Raw genomic sequence first — 23,243 nt, 5'->3', positions numbered from 1 at the left:
TCTCTTGCATGCCTATCTGCCTAAATATAAGCATATTTATCTTTCATATTATCTCTTCAGTGTCCCCACTATGATCTTAAATTAAAAATATATATATATATTCCTGATTTTAATCCAACCCACAAAATAAATGTGGGTTTTATAATATGTAATAAGGTACATATACACACATACACGTATATGTATGCATTTCTAGGTATATATTTGTACACACAAGTATGTTGGCATATATATATATATGATGCACTCATGGTAAACCAGTTCGGCTGTGATGTGTCCTGCATCCGCTGTCGCTGGCTCATTTATCCTCCCCCTGAACCATGGCTCTCATCCCCAGGGACCCAAAAACAGTCTGCAACAGGACCTCTTACGGAGAGATCCTTATCCGCTAGCCTCTGCTGATTTCAATACATTCTTAAAATCTGAAAAAAAACCTCAAGACAACAAAGGAATTTATTTTGAAAGTGGAATTTCATGCAGCAATTAGATAGATGAGTTGTTTTGGGCCCAAGGCGTTTTTGCAGCACACACCAGGCAAAGGAGCCTTCTTGATTCTGCTTGCAAATGACTTGACAATAGTCATGAAGGCCTTGCTCTTCCTCTCCCTTTTAACGCCTTCTTCCATCCATCCAACATGCACATTCTACGTGGAAGGCCCGGTGCTGGGAACTGCGGGACACGCTTCAAGGCATAAGCCACATATCCCAAATTCTGCAGTATGGATTTGCCACGTGAATAGTTTAGGCCACTCTGAAGATGCCATGGGGTTCCAGGAGAAAGGATGCTCTGGTCCAAAGGATCAGGGGAGCATTCTGGAAGGAGGTGGCATCTATCTGAACCAGCAGCGAGGTCATCAAAGATAAGTAGAAGCCCAGTCGCGGGAGGGGAAGGTGTGGGAATTCTAGGAAAAGGGAAGACGTGATGAAAAGCACACAAGTGAGAGAGTGAATAGGTGTTTGAGACAAGGCAAGTTTTCACGTTTACGTGAGATCTAGGAAGATTGGTGGACAGATTGCGGACAGCCCCAGATGTGGGTTGGGGGACTTACGATTCGTGTATCGACTGATGAGGCGATATTTGAAAGAATGAGAGCAAAGAGAATAACTGAGCAGCATCTTGATAGCTTTTACCCACATTTTAATGACCAGCCCTAGATTTTACTATTGTTTCTGTTTTAGGTGACTCTACACCAGCAGTTCTCAACCAGGTCGAGGATTTTGTTAAAAGCTCAGGGGCGGGGCGGTGTGTGATGCTCCTGGGTGAGCCCAGGGAAGCGGGTGAGCATCCTGCAGCACACAGGACGACCCCACAGCAGAGTTATCTGGACCAAAATGTCAGTAGTGCAGAGGTTGAAAAACCCTGCTCTGTGTTTGCCAAGGGAAAATCCCTTCAACATCTTGTCTAGTCAAACACTGTCTCTCAAAGGCTCTCATCTCCTACAAGAAGTGAAAAATAGAAATCCTTTCAGAAGCAAACAAACTCTCCTACCAGGGCCTCCAACTCTTCCCTCATTTTTTCTCTGAAAAAAAAAAAAAAAACAAAAAACAAAACTAAATACTCAATGTAAGAATGCCAGTTTTATATAGACCATTTAGAATTACTTGACTTTTTCTTTTTATTTTGATGACAATATATGACATAAAGTTTGTCATTCTAAGTGTACAATTCAGTAGCATTAATACATTCACAGTGTTGGACAACTATCACCACTGTCCAGTTCTAGAACCTCTTCATCACCCCAAGCTGGAATTCTGTACCCGTTACTTAGTCACTCCCATTGTTCCCTTCCCCACCTCCCTGCTGCTCATTGTTCTACTTTCTTTTATTTTTAATTTATTTTTTGTTGAAGTATAGTTGATAGTAATGTTGTCATTGTTCTACTTTCTGTCACTATAAACTTGGCTATTCCAGGGACCTCATATAAGTGGAATCATACAGCATTTGTCCTATTGTGTCTGGCTTGTTTCACTTGGCATATGTTTTCAAGGTTCATCCATTTGCAGCATGTATCAGAATCTCATTATTTTTTGTGTCTGAATACTATTCCGTTGTAGGTATATTCCACATTTTGTGTGTATATTCATCTGTCAATAGACTTCTGGACTATTTCCACTTTGGGATAATTGTGAATAATGGTGCTATGATTGTGAATAATGCTGCTGCTTCATTTTATTTTGATTCTTAAGAGTTTAATAGCAAATTATATAAATATTGGTGTATAAAAGTAAAAAAAAATGAATGCCAGTTTTGTACCAAATAGTTTACACAAAAGCAAGCAAACACCCATCTTTTTTCAAGTAATTCCAGTTTAACACGTGTATGTAAAACCACCGAGGGAGACCAGGAAGGAGTTCACACGTGGTCACATTCGTCCGGGGTGTTCACAGATGCACAAGGTAAATGAAGAGCACATCTGTGTGCTTCCTGCTGAAGATCCCCTTGCCTGATCACCAGTGCATTGCCCAGGCTCCTAGTGATTCTGCACTTGGAAATAAGATTTTATTTTGGTAACTTTCCTCAATAGATGCCTTCTTAATTCATTGTGATCAAATTAGGATAAGGAAATGTGAAAGAGTCAAAATATTCTTGAACCTCTTGACAACTAGCCTGTATACTGGGATGTCATTTTTGTAAATGTGTCTCCTTGTTGATTATCTATTTTATATATAGTAGTGTATACATGATTTTTATGTTGATTCCAAGTCCCATTTGCTTTATATCATTTTCCAGCTGCCCCTCTCCCCAAAAAACTGTTGAACTGAGCCAGTTTTGTCTTCTTGCTCTATGAAGAGACCGTCTTTCCTCCATTGTATATTCTTGCCTCCTTTGTCATAGATTAATTGATCATAGGTATATGGGTTTATTTCTGGGCTGTCTATCCTGTTTCATTGCTATATGTGTCTGTTTTTGTGCCAGTACCATACTCTTTTTATTACTGTAGCTTCTTAGCATAGTTTGAAGTCAGGAAGCCTGATTTCTCCAACTCCATTCTTCTTTATCAAGATTGTTTGGGCTATTTAGGGTCTTTTGTGTTTCCATACAATTTTTAGGATTTTTGTTCTATTTCTGTGAAAAATGCCATTGGTATTATGATAAGGATTGCATTGAATCTATAGATTACCTTGGGTAGTATGGTCATTTTAACTATATCGATTCTGCCAATCCAAGAACACGGAATATCTTTCCATCTGTTTGTGTCATCTTTGATTTCTTTCATCAGTGTCTTTTAGTTTTCAGAGTACAGGTCTTTTACTTCCTTAGGTGGGTTTATTCCTGGTTATTTTATTCTTTTGATGCAATGGTAAACGGGATTGTTTCCTCAATTTCTCTTTTTGATCTTTCACTGTTAGTGTATAGGAGTGCAAAATATTTCTGTGTATTAATTTTGTCATGTCACCTGCAATGAGTGACAGTTTCACTTCTTCTTTTCCAGTTCAGATACATTTCATTTCTTTTTCTTGTCTGATAGCTGTGGCTAGGACTTCCAAAACTGTGTTGTGTAAAAGTAGTGAGAGTGGGCATCCTTGTCTTGTTCCTAGGATAAAAGACTTGTTTTTTCAAAGTAGAGATTCTAAAGAGAATGCTCTGGAAGATGTTTGGAGGACCTAGGCATTGATGTTTATGATTTGAAGAACCTGGTTCTGGGTAACATGGTACCTGTCAAGGGTTCTACACAAAATCACTCCACAGAACATAAACTACCTCTTGGTAAAATGGCCAAGACACAATTAAATTCTACCCTCTTCACTTAAGGAAAGTTTGGAATTGACCTTCTGCTGCAAGACCCCACTGTCCTTGCTCTTTTTATGTGGAAATAGGATTGTCCTACTGTGTGGAAAGCCAAAGCAAACCCTATAATCTTTTCTTGAAATGCATGTATAACTTCCATTAACACATTTCCCCAATAATACTTCAGCATCACTATTTTTTGTGAATGGCTCTCGAATGGAATGAAGAAAAATGTTGAGTTTTCTGTTGATTCCAAATCTCATTTGCTTTATATCATTTTCCAGCTGCCCCTCTCCCCAAAAACTGTTGAACTGAGCCAGTTTTGTCTTTTTGCTCTATGACCATAAATTGTGTAAATTTTTTATAAAATCATCACCGTATTTCAGTCAACCTCAATTTCCAATATGTAAATATCCCCCAAACTCAGGAACATGTTAAATGTTTTTTTTCTTTTCCTTTCTTTTGCAAGTAGCATGCAATATAAATTTTCTACAAGCATTGTAGGCATGGACATAGGTCAAGGGTGTTAACGTACATGTTGTGGTTTCTTTCCACTCCATCATTAACTACAATGACTATTGTTTGTTTATATATTAAAATGCTCTCTCCAGCAAGCATGGAGGCAACCTCAGAATCCTCCCAACATTCAACTTTAGTCTGATGCTCAGTTAACCAGAATTATTACATGAGATGAAACCTCTTACTGCAGGTGTAACGATTCCAGAATGTAGGGAATCCCTTTCTGCTTCACCATCCAGCTTATAAAGCACTGCTTCAATCGTATTGGTTGAGACTTTCTTTTCCCCTTTCAGTTTCTAGTAGCAGATTACCATCTGCTGTCTAGGAAGCAAAACTGCTGTCTCTTCATAGATCACAAAATAAGAAATATATTTTCTCATCAATAAAATTTCAGTGTTTTTTCCCAGTGTGAACAGAGTAATTTTACCAACAATATATTGTGGTAGTAACGATTTATAACAATACACTGAGTGAATTATTATTATGTTTCTGACATTGTGCTAAGTGTCATACAGGTATTTCCTCACTTTATCTTTGCAACATCTCTGTGAAGTAAGTACTGTAACTACACAGATGAGAACACTGAGGTTTAGGGAGGTTAGGTTATTTGACCAGTAATGCCTGGAGGTCCAGCCTCAGTCTGTGTGCCCTGCATTTGAACAACTTTTGAACAACTGCACTGCACTCGAACAACTGCACTGCACTCAGGGTGTGCTGCCTTCTCGTATTAGCTCACAAGAGCCCACCAAAGAATTTTCAGGAATTTTGTACTTTGGCCACTATTAAAAATTAAATTATTTAAAATTAAGTAAATTACATTAAAAATAAAGGCAATAAATACTCAGAGTCCACCACGTCCTAATTACTATTATAATTCTCGATGTTATTTACATCCGTCGTGCCTTTCTGGTGGACAGACAGTATAACAGTGTATTGCTGCACTTTTCTCCCCAGCTCTGCATTCAGGGGCATTACACAGGTAGCTTGCAGTCAGCCATGGATGGAGAGTTTACGCCACGGAAAATGGCAAATGCTACCAAGCAGGGTTCTGTTTAGTTGTGTTTTGTCTGAGAGCCAGTTGTTAAACACGCACCACTGACCACACTGGTGGGCGTGTTCATGTTGTGTTTGTTGTTGTTTTGGGCTCCACTGGGTTCCTCACTATTCACATAATTTGGAGTGAGTTGAGATTTGGGTGGATGTGTCTAATCGGAAAGTGAGAAGAGTGATGGGTCTCATTACAATGTTACTAACGAAACGACCCTGAATTTTAAGAACAGAATACGCATTAGATGACAAATAGGAAAATAGAAAATGGGTCTTCTGGACATAAACTGATGATTGTATGACTCTCAGGTAAGTATCTGAAATTTAGAGTGTATTTATTAGAGCAAAACTAGAGGAGACTTGCACTGTTTTGTGTGTGTATCTATATATACATTTTAATGTATATATCCATTTTTATACAAGCATGATGATGTATTTTATAATCTCTAGCTACCCCCAGTGTCTGGGACCACTGTCCATACCAGATAATCTATTGTTTCAATTACTAAGTGAAAGTTTTTCAAAACAGGGCCATGTCTTTTTTTAAAAAAATATTTATTGGAGTATAGTTGCTTTACAATATTGTGTTAGTTTATACTGTACAGCAAAGTGAATCAGCTATACGTACATACATATCCCCTCTTTTATGGATTTCCTTCCCATTTAGGTCACCACAGTGCATTAAGTAGAATTCCCTGTGCTATACAGTAGGTTCTCATTAGTTACCTATTTTATACACAGTATTAATAGTGGATATATGTCAATCCCAATCTCCCAATTCATCCCACCCAGGGCCATGTCTTTTTATCTTTATATTTCCATCCTCCTATTCTACCCTTTTGTCTTGGGATAATGTGTTGAAGTTTGTAGGTGCTGATAAATAATTGTGAAATTTATCTGGCCTTAAGATTCATAGCAGGTATTCTCTTTATAAATTCTGTTATATACTCTATTTCCTGGAAGTCTGCTAGAATATGGAACTAAGTGGAAAATTTGCATATTTTATTTCTTACCTAGGGTTGCCAAATAGTGTTTTAGTTCACTTTTTTTTTTTTTTTTTTTTTTTGTTACGCGGGCCTCTCACTGTAGTGGCCTCTCCCGTTGCGGAGCACAGGCTCTGGACGCGCAGGCCCAGCGGCCATGGCTCATGGGCCCAGCCGCTCCGTGGCATGCGGGATCCTCCCGGGCTGGGGCACGAACCCGCATCCCCCACATCGGCAGGCGGACTCTCAACCACTGCGCCACCAGGGACGCCCCCCTAGTTCACTTTTTATGTGAACTTTCAAATGAACAATGTAGCACTTCTTGGATGTCAATATAAGACAAAATTTTCAAATTATTCATTAATTTGTTCATTCAAATTATTCATTAATTTGTTCATTCGTTCAATGAATTTTTTACCAAGAATAATAAAAATATAAACATAATAATGACCTCTTACTATATTTCAGGTCCTAATATATGCACTTTACCTGCTCTGTCTTATACAAAATGTGCAACAACTTTATGAAGTAGATGTGATTATTCTCATTTAAAAGATGAGAAAACTCTTGTTTGGACAGTTCAAGTTACTTGTCCAGATCTAATTCCAGATAAATGTTTCTTAATTCTAAGCTTTTGTATTTAACACCTGTGCTAGAGGCAATGTGGAACGTCAGAGACACATGTAACACAGTTATGAATGCTGGAGAACTTTCAACCTCATTGGAGAAAAGACCCATGGGAATGGTTACACTAAAAAATGGGTATATATCCATTGAACCTTCCAAAGACACCACATATAAAATGCAGAAATAAAGAGCTTGCCTCTCAGTTTATATTACTGGCTTTCCTTTACAATACAATTTCCTGTTGCCAGTCTAAAACATTCATGTTTATTATCCTGACAAAGCAAATGTGAGAAGTCATCATATAAGTTTTGTTGCTACCCGTAATATTTGGAGAATACACTACAGATTGGATTAATGTGCTAAGTAGAAACTGATCATACCTATCACAGACAGCAAGTTCTCTGAGAGCTCCTGACCATTTCTGCAAACACCAGTTCTCTGAATAAGGCATCAGTATCGAACACCCCATTAACTCTTCTCCCGTGGACACGACTGATTGAACTCCTTTGTTTCTAATGCTTCTTATGCAGTATACTAGAAGGTTCTCATCAAATCAGTTCACAACATAGACCTCTGTATTCCCTGCAGAAATAAACAAAACTCTGTAAGAGGAAATCAGTGAATAAATTCTGTAATCATTCAGAAATATTCTCTACCACCTTTGCTGTGACTAAAGACACAAAGCGTAACTTAATAACATAACTTATAATAATATTGCACACAAATTATATCACTTTCATTTTTCATGAATTATACTTTTTAGTGTATATTTTTATTTTACAACCTAAGAAAAAACACCAACATTTGAAAAAGGATAGTTATAGACCAAAAATTTGTGAGAAATTAACTTCATACCACTTTATATAGCTGGTATTCTCTTTATAAATGTTGTTCTATAGTCTATGTATTGGAAGTCTGTTAGAATATGAAACTGACTGGAAAGTTTGCATGTTTTAGTTCTCACCTAGCATTGCTAAATTATGTTTTAGCTCACTTTTTATATGAGGCTGATTCCAAGGACTGAAAAGTAATTTTTCTGGGTGAGTTTTAACTATTTTATGGCCTTCCAAGAGGAGCAAGCTTTAGGTATTTTCCAGGAAGATGGGTTTGATGGGTCGTCCACCCAATGCCTTGTGCAATAAAAGACACACTTTCCTCCAGATACTTTTTCCCCATGTTTCGAAATCATTGTAATATACTGGTTTTCTTTTTAAATTTTCCCTACTGAGATTTTATATCATTTTTTTCTTTACAGGCATATTTTGTTTTGTCACTGAGTGCTTTATAATAACTGCTTTAAAATCCTTGTCTTACAATCTCAACATTTCGGTCATCTCGGGGTTGACATCTCTTGACTATTGTCCCCTTGGAAATGGGTCGTGCTTTCCTTGCTTCTTCTCACATAATTTTGAGTTGTATCTGGGACCTCGTGAGTATTATGCTGCAGAGGCTCCAGATTCCATCATGTTCCTCCAAAGGGCGTTTTGTGTCAGCAGGTGATTCTCTGGGTTAGCCACACACTGCCAGCTGTCTCGCCTACAGTCCTGGCAGCCCACTTTGCTCCGAGTGTGTCCTGCACACGCAGCTTCAGGGCTTAGGAAGGGTCTGGGAAGAATCTGCACACACCTTGGGGTCCCCTTCTCAGACCCTCACTTTGTCTCCAGTGGCTCCTTCCACCAGTGGCCCCAGTGACACTCAGAGTAAAACCTCGGGGCTTCCCTGGTGGCGCAGTGGTTGAGAGTCCGCCTGCCGATGCAGGGGACACGGGTTCGTGCCCCGGTCCGGGAAGATCCCACGTGCCGCGGAGCAGCTGGGCCCGTGTGCCATGGCCACTGAGCCTGCGCGTCCAGAGCCTGTGCTCCGCAACGGGAGAGGCCACAACAGTGAGAGGTCCGTGTACCAAAAAAAAAAAAAAAGTAAAACCTCAAAAACCTGAAACTCAGCCCATTCTAGTTGCTTCCTCCAAGTCTTTACTCCCTTCAAAAGATTCTTACTTTCGTTCACTCTTCAGGGTCTGCAGGTAGTTGTTCTTTTTGTATTTTGATCAGAATTTATAGTTATTTGTAAAAGGTTCAATTAGGACCTTGTTCCTCCTACGAGAAGGGGAAACGCCTATATTGACTTTATGGAACAAAACATTTTACTGCCATTTACCAGAAGCATTGCCATAACATGTAAATTCAGGAAGGCTGTGATTCACACGCCTCCCTGAGGGTCACACAGTTACAGCCGTCTGTCTGTAGCAACCCTGAGAGTACAAGCATATTATGTCGCAAGCACAAGGTTACTTTGACACCGTCATACCAGTGAGCGTATAGGTGACATTTTACGCAAACTCTAAGGCTAGGTCTTACTTTTGTCCCTGGTCCTTACCTTCACTGAAATACTTACCTAAAGCACCCAGACGGCTGGAAAATCAACTGCGATCCCAAGTAACTGCAGAGAGAGTTTTTCCATCACTTTCCAAATAATCCATCGCAATGCTTACTATAGGATTGCTGAGAAAATCTAACTTAAACTGGCTGGCTGCGTGTCCCAGCATAGTGTTCACTGATTAATTTCTATAAAAGTATCATAATTCCCATTCGTTTTGTAAAAACAGTCTTGTGATTGTGAACGTCTGATGATGAAGACCAGCCAGGTACTTATCACTTGAATCAAAACTTCTATCTATCTTGAAAAGACCCTCTTAAACTGCATTTATCCATTCTTCCAACTTTCTTTACTACTATGTTATGAACAGGCCCTCATCCTTATTCTGTCATAGATACACCATGTCACTCTCTATCCAGATCTTTGTAACAAAACACTTGGGCTATTGAAAGAAATACCTCTAGATTTCTACATTCTTTCTGTTTATTTGTTTTGTTTTTTTTATCACTTTATATCATATTCTTTACTTTTTTAAATTCATTTTTATTGGAGTATAGTTCCTTTACAATATTGTGTTAGTTTCTGCTGTACAGAGACGTGAATCAGCTATATGTATACATGTATTCTCTCTTTTTTGCATTTCCTTCCCATTTAGGGCACCACAGAGTACTGAGTAGAGTTCCCTGTGCTATACAGTAGGTTCTCATTTGTTATCTATTTTATACATAGTAGTGTATATATGTCAGTCCCAATCTCCCAATTCATCCAACCCACCCCCTCCCAGGTGTCCATACGTTTGTTCTCTACATGTGTCTCTATTTCTGCTTTTCAAATTAGTTCATCTGTATCATTTTTCTAGATTCCACATATAAACGATATTATACGATATTTGTTTTTCTCTTTCTGCTGGAGAGGGTGTGGAGAAAAGGGAACCCTCTTGCACTGTTGGTGGGAATGTAAATTGGTGCAGCCACTATGGAGAACTGTATGGAGGTTCCTTAAAAAACTAAAAATAGAACTATCATAAGACCCAGCAATCCCACTACTGGGCATATACCCTGAGAAAACCATAATTCAAAAAGAGACATGTACCACAATGTTCATTGCAACACTATTTACAATAGCCAGGACATGGAACCAACCTAAGTGTCCATCAACAGACGAATGGAGAAAGAAGATGTGGCTCATATGAACAATGGAATATTACTCAGCCATAAAAGGGAACGAAACTGTGCCATTTGCGGAGACATGGATGGACCTAGAGACTGTTTTACAGAGTGAAGTGAGTCTACATTCTTCCTTATTTTTATTCCTCCCAGAACTGTAGTGCCATATTTCTTACATGTGGTCTTTATTCACCATAAACCCGTAGCTCTTTCTCTGCCAATATTACACCTAACTATTCCTTCAAAGCCACATAAGTATGAAAATGCTCCTTCTTTCATTTATATACTGGATGTTAATTAAACACTGAATCCCAGGACTTAGTTCCTAAATGATGTAGAACTCATATGCCCACTTGTTTTGATAACAGGTTAACTCTATACATTACTGCAATTACTATGAAACATTTAAGGGATATTCAAATTAATTACAGCATAAAGTAAATGTATTAAAAAGATGCTGAAATTAAATACTTTTAGAAGATTGTTTTTGGCTCTTGGTTGTCAAGAGGTCCCTACTTGCTATCATATTGCCTCTTTTTTTTTTTTTTTTTTTTTTTTGCGGTACGCGGGCCTCTCGCTGTTCTGGCCTCTCCCGTTGCGGAGCACAGGCTCCGGACGTGCAGGCTCAGCGGCCATGGCTCACGGGCCCAGCCGCTCCGCGGCATGTGGGATCGTCCCGGACCGGGGCACGAACCCGCGTCCCCTGCATCGGCAGGCGGGCTCTCAACCACTGTGCCACCAGGGAAGCCCGTAGCTTATTAATTTTATACCCAATAGTTTGTATCTCTTAATCCTCAACTACTATAATGCCCCTCCCCTACCCTCCCCCGGTAACCTAGTTTGTTCTCCGTATCTGTGAGTCTGCTTCTTTTTTATTATATTCACTAGTTTGTTGTATTTTTTAGATTCTACGTATAAGTGATAATATACAGTATTTGTCTTTCTCTGACTTATTTCACTTAGCATAATGCCCTCCAACTCCATCCATGTTGCAGCAAATGGCATTATTTCATTCTTTTTATGGCTGAGTAATATTCCATTATATATATATACATCTTTTTTATCCATTCATCTGTTGATGGACACTTAGGCTGCTCCCATATCTCAGCTATTGTAAATAGGGCTGCTATGAGTATTGGGCTACCTGTATCTTTTCAAATTGGTGTTTTTGGTTTTTGTATATATACCCAGGAGTGGAATTGCTGGGTCTTTTGGTATTTCTATTTTTAGTTTTTTGAGTACAAAAATAATTGTAATCACAACTACCTCAAGAATAGAATAAATTAGATTCCATGAACTGGAGATTACCACACATCATAAAGCAAGGGCTCATTAGAGATCAGGCTGAAAAGTTTCCTGAGTGGGGAGGGTCACCTCTAAGAAATGACACTGGGAAGTTACTGGGGTGTAGAATTGAGCCTGACATGAGGCGTGGACATCACCTATTGAAGGGATTTCCAGAAAGAGAGTGAAACAGCTTTCTCTCTTTGTAAGTTCATTGACAGGATAGCTGGAAAGTATTCCCTCTGCCTTTGGGGCTAGGTAGCAATAGCCATGATCACAGGAAGAATTAACAACTGTGATCCATTGAGTGGGTGCCCCATGCAGACACTGGCCCATCTGTGTGGCTGGGCAACCTGTAAACAGTTATCATCATCCGCATTTTCAGAGGAAGAACCCGACCCTCAGAGACATTGTGTAGTTCATCCAAGGCCACGCTGACGGAGGTGGCAGAGCTGGGATGACAGCGTACAGCCACCTGAGTCTCAGGCGTGGATGTGACTCAGGCCCCTACACTTTGGGGGGATGAGCTCATCCAATGAGAACAGACCTTGTGAGCTCTCCCTGGAAAGATTGCATCATGGATGTGAAAAGCCTTCCAGAGAATCCTGTGGAGGCGCAAAGCATCGTTCCTTCTTGTTTGCTTATTTGTCTTTGTTTTTCCCCTTTTCTCTCCTCGCACTTGGTAAATAGGTGAGTCATCCTGAAAATGTGCACTTTGCTTCAGTTTATTCATCTCTAAATCTATTCCAAAATGAAACATACTCTTCAAAAACTGAAGACAGTATAAAAATAGTAGAACTCAGATAAAATAAACCTTTATAATTCACACACTACATATTAGTCTATATTTTCTATTATTCTAACTTTCTATGATGATTCACTGTAACAGAAAACATGGGAATCAACTGATAAACTTTCCTCAAGTCGCCACTTTCACGGGATGCAGAATTGTAAGGATAGAAGTAAAGGTCCTCAACATAGAAAACAAACTTATGGTTACCAAAGGGGAAGGGGGGAAGGGATAAATTAGGAGTTTGGGATTAGCAGATACATACTACTATATATAAAATAGATACACAGCAACCTCCTACTGTATTGCACAGGGAACTATACTCAATATCTTCTAATAACCTATAATGGAAAAGAATCTGTAAAAGAATAGATATATATGTATAACTGAATCACTTTGCTGAAACCAACACAACATTGTTAATCAACCATATTTCAAAAAAAAAAAAAAAGATGTAAGGTCCTACAAAAAAAATCCTGCCAAGTACATACTTAAAAAAGTAAAACAAATTGTGAAGCAATCAGTTGTATAGAAATAATGTCCCTAACCTTTCCTTAAATTACATGAAGGTTGTGACATTTCATGGCCACTGGCACAGCTAAATATAAACAGACTATGCTGGGCTGCCCCCTGTGCTTTTGCTGACTGACACGACAATTAAGGGAACAAGTTTCCTTTGTAAATTACAGCTCCACACAACTTTGAATAAGCAGAGAGTGTACATTAGAAATATTTTTAGCTTGACATGAAACTTTCCAAAGGCTCCTAATTAAGCGTTTAAGCCCAAGGAACTATAATTGCAACTGCCAAAATAACTGGGAAATCATACCTTTGGTGGGATCAATCTTAAACTAAAACTATTGTTTGGAAAGCCTTATGGAAAGGCTTTATTATTCTTCAACATCCTCTTAAGCAGAAGGCCACTTCTAACACTGCCCACTTGGTGAGCAATGCGGACGCACTGTTTATATGCAGGGAGTGTATGCAATAAATGTGGAAGCACATACAAGGGAAAAGAATGGCTGTGAACATCCCTCTGTAACTAAAGAGAAAGACTCCAGTCTTGTCCTACTGAATTCCACAATGGAGCATCCCATTTCCATGAGTCAGATGTGGTTCTGGCTGTGGCAGTTCAGCTCTCAGCATCACTGGGAGAGGCCTTATTAGAATATTGTCTCACTTACTATCTGATCCCCAAACTCTTGCATCTTTGTAAATGTGCGATATCGCTAGAAGAAGAATACCGTAATGGGGTTTTATGCAGAACATTTCTCTACAGCTCATACTTCAAATATCGTTATATGAAGGTAAATTCTTTGTCCAGTTTAAATGCTAAGAGCTTTCAGATGAAAACATCAGTTGCTTTTAATGAGGATTTTTCAGGGCCATTTGCATATATGAATTTAAAATAACTGTCGTCTAGCTACCATTGTCATAACAAGTCATGTTTTGGTCACTGGTGCAATTACCCAGATCAATCTTCTGGAAGTATCTTTAGAGAATTTTGTATTTGCGCAATTTAAAATAAACCATCAGATGAAAGTGATGTTGTTTATTTCAATATTGTTTTATTGGCATGTATTTAAGTTCTCAATTATTGTTATGATTCATTTCCATCCCAAACCAAGAGTTTCAGCAGCACAGTGAGTGGCACCGTGAGTTTTCAGTAAAACTTTGTTGATGACTGTCACGTACGCGTCATGCCCGTGGGCATCAGGCAGTGTGTGCCTTGATCGCTGAGTCACCAACAGCGCTAATAACATCATACCCATTCTGCCCAGATGAAGAGACTGACGGTCAGTGAGGTTAGGTAACCTATAGCCCAAGGTGACACAGTACAAAGTATCCGAGTTGTATCTGGAGCCAGCCAGTCTGCCTCTGGGCCCTTCTCTTAACACCAACACGACGTGGATGAATACATCCTTGTTCAATGAGCAAATAAATCAATGAGTGATCCTCCAGTGCTTAGAGGAAGACATCAAACTGCAGTAGAATATGTATGACAGTAAAGTAATGAGGCTTGTTGTCCAACAAATGCTACAGCCCGTTGGTTTCATTTGCATACAGGTTCAGAATAGGCCCCTGGGATTCTCATCTTGTACTAACAGCACCACCAATTCTCCAGGCAGTTGCGGCACTCTCCTTGGAGGCTGACTTCAGACTCGGTGAATAAGCCACAAATGCACACGACTTAGCCTAATGGCTTTATTTCCCCCCTTATGTCTTAACCAGAGAGGCTCAGCCTGCATGGTCATGCACATTCCTCACCAGAGCTGGCTCTGGATGACATTTGGCTGCAAAAAGAGTCAAATCCATCTTCCAAGGGTGAAAACATGCCAAGAGGCAAAGTATTCCTAGGGATTCTGTCGTAGTTTATTTTAATCACTTCCCAAGTCGTTCTGAGTAACACAGGCATTGCTCTAAAGGTTCAGTCCGCTACGTTGGAAGCCCTGATGGGGATCCTACCTATCTGGATAAATGAGTTATTCAAGAAGAGCAGAAATGGGCCTCGTTCTTTGAAAATCCAAGTTGAAAACCTCTAGAAAACAAGAGATGGAGTAGAGAGAGAGGAGGATAGCGACTCATTTTTTTCCTTCCAGGATGTTACAAGATTGAGGTCCCTGGGAAAATTCCTTGCCCTCCGTCTGAGTCTTAATGGTGATGGTAGGAGGGCAGGAGACAACAATTCAGTAAAAAAAGTGGGAGTGAAGGATTTTACCAGCAATAGGGAATGGGTCTTAGGCAAAACTTAGAAGTAGAAAGTTTGATTTTTGAACCCCTACGAGGTGCCCCCACCAGGCTCCCCTGATTTCACCTCCCAATGAGACGGCATCCCCATGTCTCCCCGCATCTCAATCCTTGTTTACGCCAGACGTCAGAAAGGTACTAGCTAATGGCAGTTTGCCATGTGATTATCCGCTAGTATTTGCATCACGCAGAAACTTTTAGAGAAGGAGAAAGCAGCCGAATTCTGCCACCGAGGAACGCCTCTATCCTCTGTACCTACTTTCTGCACCAGTGAATCAACGGAGACTTGTGAGCCACCTCTGAACTGCAGAGCTCCTTCCTTAGAGAGAGAAATAGCTTAGAAATAGCTATAGAACTTTAAATTAAACTTGCTTGTATAACCAGAATAATACATCACAAGCAGCAACTATCTGAAGAGAACCATGAATTTCTGGCGCTGTATCTCTATCCAGAAAAGGCAGCAAAGACAACCCCTGGTGAAAATCATCTGGTTTCAAAGGAAGTATCTGAAAGTAGTCTAGCCCGTGTCCGGAAGGGGCCAAGGATACTGGGGCTGTGACATTTGCTGAGCACTTGAAGCGCCAGTGTGGCCTCCCGGTATAATGTCTTCATGAAAAGCTCTCAGGACGGCCTTTTAATATTGATAAGATTTACTAGTGAAAAAGATTGTAATACTGATAAACATTTACATGGATTAATGCTGATTCATTCATCACAAATGTACTTAGTTAACAAGATTAAAATTAATGTTTTCTTGTGCAATTTAGAATGAAGAAAACGGTATTGTGATCTGGCTTTGTAACTCAAATAACCCTTCACCCATCCCTCAAAGTCGATCTAACCCCAGAGGAAAATGGTTGGCAGGCAGCTTATAAAAACATGCTTTCTGACTTCAGATACCTGGTAGACAAGGTTAAACATGTTTATGTGGGTCTGCTCCGCTGTAAGACAGCCAACCATGTGTTGACTGAAAGAAAAAAGAAGGGTAGTCCAGTTTAGCCACATATCCAACAGAATTTGAAATTTGAATTATGAAATCTAAATGTTCCCAAAGCAATCATTAAATACTCAAGTAAATGGAAAAGCAATGATCCAGGATCAGTGTTGTTAAAATGCGTAAGAAGATGAGGCAGATGCTTCCAGGTTCCTCCAGAGTCAGTGTCCGTAAACACGTCTGTGGGAAATACAGGTGAGTCATGAGCTGGTGCCGTGAGGCTCCATACTGGCGTGTGAACAGGAGTTTACACCGAATGCCACCAGACAGGTTCTGAGGAAAGGGGCTGAGGAGAGAGAGTGCGAAGATTCCAGCAATTCTAAACTCAAATGGTGCAACCACGTTTGCATGGCTGTTGAGAGAGCCCTTCTTCAGCAGTGGGAGAATCCAGAGACCTACCGCTGACCCCGCCGTGTCCTCCCTGCCCACTCAGGAATTTCCCCATTCCCCGCCCATGGGAGATTTACTTCCAGTGAGTTACAAACAACCCCAGAGCCTCTACATCCCGGAATTTATAATAAACCCTCAGAATTTTAAACACTCTGATGTTTAAGAACATTTTTCTGCATCTTAATGTATTGGTTTACTGAGTATGTTTTTTGAAGATACGAACTTTTGCTGGTTTCCTCACAGAATCAAAGGCCACACTTGGTTTAATGCTTGCAATAGCCATTGAACAAATAAAATTAACGATCATAGTGTGAAAATAAGAAAAAGGGAGGGAGAAGAGGCAGACTACTTAGCTCAGGCTGTGATTCAGCTCTGTTACTGGTATTTATTGAGCACCTACTGCATGCATGGCAGAATCGCTCTATCCATTGTGACTCCTGGCAAACTCATCTCCTGTACGGCCCTTGCCTCCAACTCTCCCGTGAGAAAAATCATCTTTCACACTGTCTGGTTCCTGGAGACGCTGTGAAAATTGACAAGTGCGTGTTTGTGAAGTACGCGAAATCCTCAGACTAACGGGTTATGTAAACACAGAAGTGTGCAGCCTTTCCAGGCCACAGCCCGCGTCTGTAGCTTCTCTGATAAGCCAAGTGTTCCTGGTTGGGTGCTGTTTCATTCTGAGATAGCTGATGTGCCTTTTATTAATACACGTCCAATGACTCATTGCCCAATAGAACATATGGCTACGAAGATCAAATTGTATTTTACATGGACTAAGAGTCTCCTAATCTCTTTTGTTCCAGTAAAGTGCCTCAAATTTTCATGATTCATTATACATTAGAAAAAAAAAAAACCACTTTCTTCTTGGCTAACAGATATTCCTTATGTTCATGAAGATATTTTCAAAGATGTTCAAAACTCAAAAGTAATCGATTGTTTAGAAGTTGGTCCATATATAATTAAAATAAATAATTTTTAAGTCCTATTGAATTCCATAACAATTGAAGAAGTTATAGCATTAAAATGATGCATTATCAGATTAAAGACCATATTGTTATCACCTTTTCAAGTAGTTCAAACATTAGAAAACAATTCATATGCAGGTTTTTTAATAGACTTGCTGAATATTTTGCAAATGCATTTTTTAAGTTGCCAAAAACCTCTGCTATTTAAAATTGTCAGCATCCATCTGAAATTATTAGCTCAGTGACACTTTTTGAAAAATACAGTTTTGTGCCCCTTGTAATGAGTGTCGACAGTGAGCGGTATTAATTAGCACGCAGCAGTCATGGACCCAGCTCGTTTCCAGCTGTTAATCTGGGACCAACTCAACAAAGACTCCTATAAGCTAATCAAGTCTGGCTACTGGTTCTTCAATTCACAGTACGTCATATTTCTCTGGGTAAAGCTTTATTCCCATTTGCTTTCTTCACTTCTACGTCATTATTGCCATTGCTTGCAGTTTACTGAAAAGCTCACCTTTTGAGGAAATTGGCATGTACATGACAAAATATAAACTCTTACCTAAGGTAGATGGCAGGTTATTTAGATTCTTGATACATACTCTATCAATTCGAGTTCACTAATTTTTTTCCACCCACCATAGTTGTTTGCATAAAATAGAAATTATTCTGTAAATACTGTAGGGGAAAATTAATACTTTTTAAAAGGTATCTATACATGTTAATAAACTTAAGAATATTTATGAATAGTTTTGTAAAATCATATTTTGTAGAGTTATTTTTCTTGGAAATAATTGAGATGCTTTTTCCAGAGCATAGTTTATATTCATATGTAGATCAATAGAGATAGATCTCTCACAATATTAATCTATGTATCTCAATAGTAGCTAGATGCTAGACTATAGCTATAGTGAGATGGAGGTATTTCACTACATATATAAGTAGACATATACGTAGTATTTGTGGATAATAAACTATCCCTTTCATTTCCCGTTTTTCTTCAAGAACAGTTAATTAGCAAACAGTAAGTTTCTTTGTGGCCTTTCTAATAATGTTTAAAATTAACTCTGTAACAAAACTAAAGAGAACACAAACAATAATTTAAGCATAAGTAGGACATGCTTTACTATATTCATAAAAAATAAAATGATAAAAGTCTCCCTACCCAGCAATGTGCTAAGCGTGGCTCACAGCAGCTTGTAGGAGCTGAATGTTAAATTTTCAGGAATTTTGGGAACCAGTTGGCAAACACGTATTATTAAATTTTAACTACATGAATTTATACATAAATAAAGTACATTTAAACCAAAATTAATAAATACTCAAACCTCATCCAACCCTAATTTTCTTGTGTGTGGTCTAAGTTCCTTATTGTGTCCCTGTGAAGGGGTTTTGGTCCTGAGCTAATCTGTTCCTGACTTCATATCCAGTGACATCAAGGTGGTATCTTGAAAGTGTCCAGGGTGGAGTATTTACACGTCGGAAATCAGCACATCCTATAGATCAGGGTTTCTTTCACTAGAGAGTTGGTTAATAAAACATTTACTAGCTTGCCCTTGGCCTATCCTAACTAAATTACTGGGTGAATGTCTAATTCTAATGATTCTTCATATCATTTTATCCTTCTCCTTCTCGTAGACTTTAGTGAAAATGAGGAAACAACAATATTGTGTCTTCCAATCTGTCAAAAGTGCTCTGAGATTTGATTCTAAGCCCTCTTTCTAACTTGAAAATCAGATAGGATCTTAGGCAACACTGAAAAATGTACTTCAGGTGTAGGTTGGCGGATCATTTTTGCATCCTTCAGTGGGGCAGCCCTGGCTGACGTGCAAGCTGGTCAGACAGCTTGCCCTTGTGTCCAGTGGCAGAAATGAAGATTGGTCAACATTCACTTTTAGAGCAACCTTGGGAGGTTCTCGATCTAGATGTAACTCATCGAAGTGACACATGAGTAGCCCTTTCCAGCAGTGCCCGGAGCCCTCACAACTCAGTTTCTATTCATTTTTATTTTGTAGTATATTATCCTGTTTCTTGTAAAACAGAGATAGACATTTCGAGAAATGTGTAGTTGCATGATTAATATATACACTGAAATCTTAAAGCCAAACTACACATACGACTTACTGTACACTTCCTGGATGGAATCAGTTTGTCTTTTGTGTAACCCACTTCCAGCAGGGATCACACAGACCTGATCATGCCCATGCCTACTTTGTAGTGAGCTGTCTGTGCAGTGAGGTTTCAATGACCTGATAAAGAGAAACACAACAAGAGTGCTTTTTAAAAATCTGAATGCAACATTACATTCAGGATTTAAATTGGGTTCTTTTTGTATTGAAGTAGAGTTGATTTACAATGTTGTGTTAATTTCTGCTGTACAGCAGCATGACTCAGTTATACACATATAGACATTCTTTTTCTATATTTTTTTCCATTATGGTTTATCACAGGATATTGAATGTAGTTCTCTGTGCTATACGGTAAGACCTTGTTGTTTATCCATCCCATATATAATTGTTTGCATCTGCTAAACCCAGCCTCCCACTCCATCCCTCCCCCACCCCCCTCCCCCTTGGCAACCACAGTCTGTTCTCTATGTGTTTCTGTTTTGTAGATATGTTCATTTGTGCCATATCTTAGATTCCACATATAAGTGATATCATGTGGTTTTTATCTTTCTCTTTCTGACTTACTTCACTTAGTATAATAATCTCTAGTTGCATCCATATTGCTGCAAATGGCATAATTTCATTCTTTTTTTATGGCTGAGTAATATTCCATTGTATGTGTGTACCACATCTTCTTTATTCATTCATCTGTTGGTAGACATTTAGGTCGTGTCCTTAAATTGGATTCTTAAATGAGTTCTCCTTCTAAAATATAATACAGATTTTTTACAGTGTAGTAGAAAAACATTCCTGTCCCAACTAGTAAAGTTAGAAAAAGAGGGGGAAAAAGGTGTATGAATGTCAGTAAATCATGTCTTTCAATCTGGTTGTATTGAAATTTCAAATTAACCAACTAATGTTACATTCAGAATATTTATAATCACACTTTACTGAGACAACGCTAAATATGGGATGATCAGAATATTGTTCATGGTGGCAAAACCCTTACAAGATTACTCAGCTTTAATTGATGGAAATGTTTCTTTTTACTATTAATATAGGTTCATACATGTAAAAAACATTCAATAGTACTCTAAAATTCTGTCAAAGTCTTTTTTCAAGTAATCCAAAGAAGTTTCCAATATCTGTCATTAATTTTTTTTTTTTTTTTTTGCGGTACGCGGGCCTCTCACTGTTGTGGCCTCTCCCGTTGCGGAGCACAGGCTCCGGACATGCAGGCTCAGCGGCCATGGCTCACGGGCCCAGCCGCTCTGCGGCATGTGGGATCTTCCAGGACTGGGGCACGAACCCACTTCCCCTGCATCGGCAGGCGGACTCTCAACCACTGCGCCACCAGGGAACCCCTGTCATTAATTCTTTAAAGAGAGAAGAACTGTGTGAATAAAAATTAAAGGATTCTTTTATCGTACTTCGGTCCTCTACAGGACTGTATTTTCTATCCAAACTTTTCATAGTGTCAAGGCATGCAGAAATTCTATCTAAATGACTTGATAAGAAGTTGGTAACAGAAAGAATACATATGTGTATGTATATCTATATAGATATAGAAATATATACATACAAAAAACCATGCTACATGGATGATCAGAGCAAGGAGATTAATTTTCTCATGCCAGATGAGAAGTGCCATTTATGGATTCACAATTTTCCTATTGTAATTACATGGCCTTGTGGAAGAAAAGACATAATTATCATTTTCAACGTCCCTGGCCTGGCCTCATTGAGCAAACGGCTCTCGATATTGACATTTTGTCCCGTGGATAATGATACTCTTCCTTCATTCAGAGGAACGGGAAGTGCTATACAAGCACTCACTCATCCATGCCATTGTTTTATCATCAATTTTCACACATTAGAAAAGAAACAGCACCCAGCCTCACCCAGTGCAAATTATTAGCTTCTCACTAAGCCTCACCAGGATTAAACATTCAAATTAAATTCATGCTTTGGAGAGGAAGATAAGAAACTATGCCATGGGATATGCCAAATTATCTTCTAACAGATCTAGCATTTTAAGATAAATTAAGACTATTTGAAATTTAAAAGTTTATTTTTAAGGAACCTAAAATGGCCGATATAAATTCGCTAGAAACTAGAAAAATGCTCGTCAAGTCATTAAATGCATTATTTTACTAAAATACTGGGTTTTAGAAGTAAAGACTTATTAAAACAAATAGCAATTCAAATAAGGACAGGTAATCTTTGCTTCTGACTTTATGAGTGTAAACGCATACACACAAAATTCATGCAAAAGTAAGTAGGTGTTAATTTTATACACCATGGTCTAGACGCAGCGAGAATACAAACATGTTATTCAGTTTTTTTAAGTATTTTCAGTTATTCCAACAAGACACCAAGGAAATGATATTCATATGGCTAATGTGGTTTGGAAAGGCACTCTGGTGAAATTTTAGCTAATGTTAGACTGGGGCAAATAAGCACTATTATGGAATCCAAGGACTTGAAAGTAAGTGGTTTATGAGTCAGGAGCATATTAAGCTGTAGAAATAATGAGCCCTACCATCTGAGAGATAAAATTCACCATGCAGAGTTCAGCCTCTGGTATAGATGAGAAATTAAATTAAATTTGAGCTAAAAACCTATCTTCTGAAAATCTTAACTTAAAATGTTTCTTTGAATTTGTCAGTGTATCTGAGTTTACCTTGAGATTTGATTAACCAAGAAGTAAAGATAGGATCCTGTTTAAAGTATGTAATTCATATCTATCCCTCCCAAGAGAAGCTAAAATGAGGGATCTTGTTCTTTATGAATTGAGGAACGTATACACTCCTACTGTTTAGATTTTGAATGAGCATCTTTAAATACGTTTATTAGATACAGTTGCATACAAATGGTGTTTCTATTTTTTTTTTTTTTTTTTTTTTGCGGTACGCGGGCCTCTCACTGTTGTGGCCTCTCCCGTTGCGGAGCACAGGCTCGGGACGCGCAGGCTCAGCGGCCATGGCTCACGGGCCCAGCCTCTCTGCGGCATGTGAATCTTCCCGGACCGGGGCACGAACCTGTGTCCCCTGCATCGGCAGGCGGCCTCTCAACCACTGGGCCACCAGGGATGCCCTGGTCTTTCTGTTTTGGCTCTTTTCTGTTACAGATTCTATCATTTCTGTCTTTGACTTTTTCCCTCATCTTCAGGGATTCCAAAGAGAGGTCTTCTGAAAAGCCAGCACACACGTGGAACTTTGGCTTAGATCACAGCCTGCCTGACGTGTATTTACTTGCTGATCTGTTTGTTTGTTTTTTACAATAATGCTTGCAGTCGACAGTGACATCATTTGGGGGAGCGTCTTCCCTTAAAACAGCGGTCCCTTTTTGGTACCAGGGACTGGTTTCATGGAAGACAGTTTTCCCACAGACGAGGTGTGGGGGGGATGGTCAGGCGGTGATGCGAGCATTGCGGAGCGACGGGAGCGCAGATAAAGCTTCGGTCGCCCCCTCCCCCCCCCCGCTCACCTCCTGCTGTGCGGCCGGGGTACTTGTCCGTGGC

General features: G+C 39.3%; 1 protein-coding gene across 5 annotated transcripts in view; it reads left to right on the top strand.

Annotated features, from left to right (window-relative positions):
* The window catches only part of KCNQ5 (potassium voltage-gated channel subfamily Q member 5), a 580,339-nt gene that overhangs the window by 206,132 nt on the left and 350,964 nt on the right, over nt 1–23,243 (top strand). The gene's annotated exons all lie outside the window — the stretch shown is intronic.

The sequence above is a fragment of the Delphinus delphis genome, chromosome 14 (genome assembly GCF_949987515.2).
Source record: "Delphinus delphis chromosome 14, mDelDel1.2, whole genome shotgun sequence".
Lineage (NCBI taxonomy): Eukaryota > Metazoa > Chordata > Mammalia > Artiodactyla > Delphinidae > Delphinus > Delphinus delphis.
Note: the sequence above shows the minus strand (reverse complement) of the source record. Positions and strands in the feature narration are given on the sequence as shown.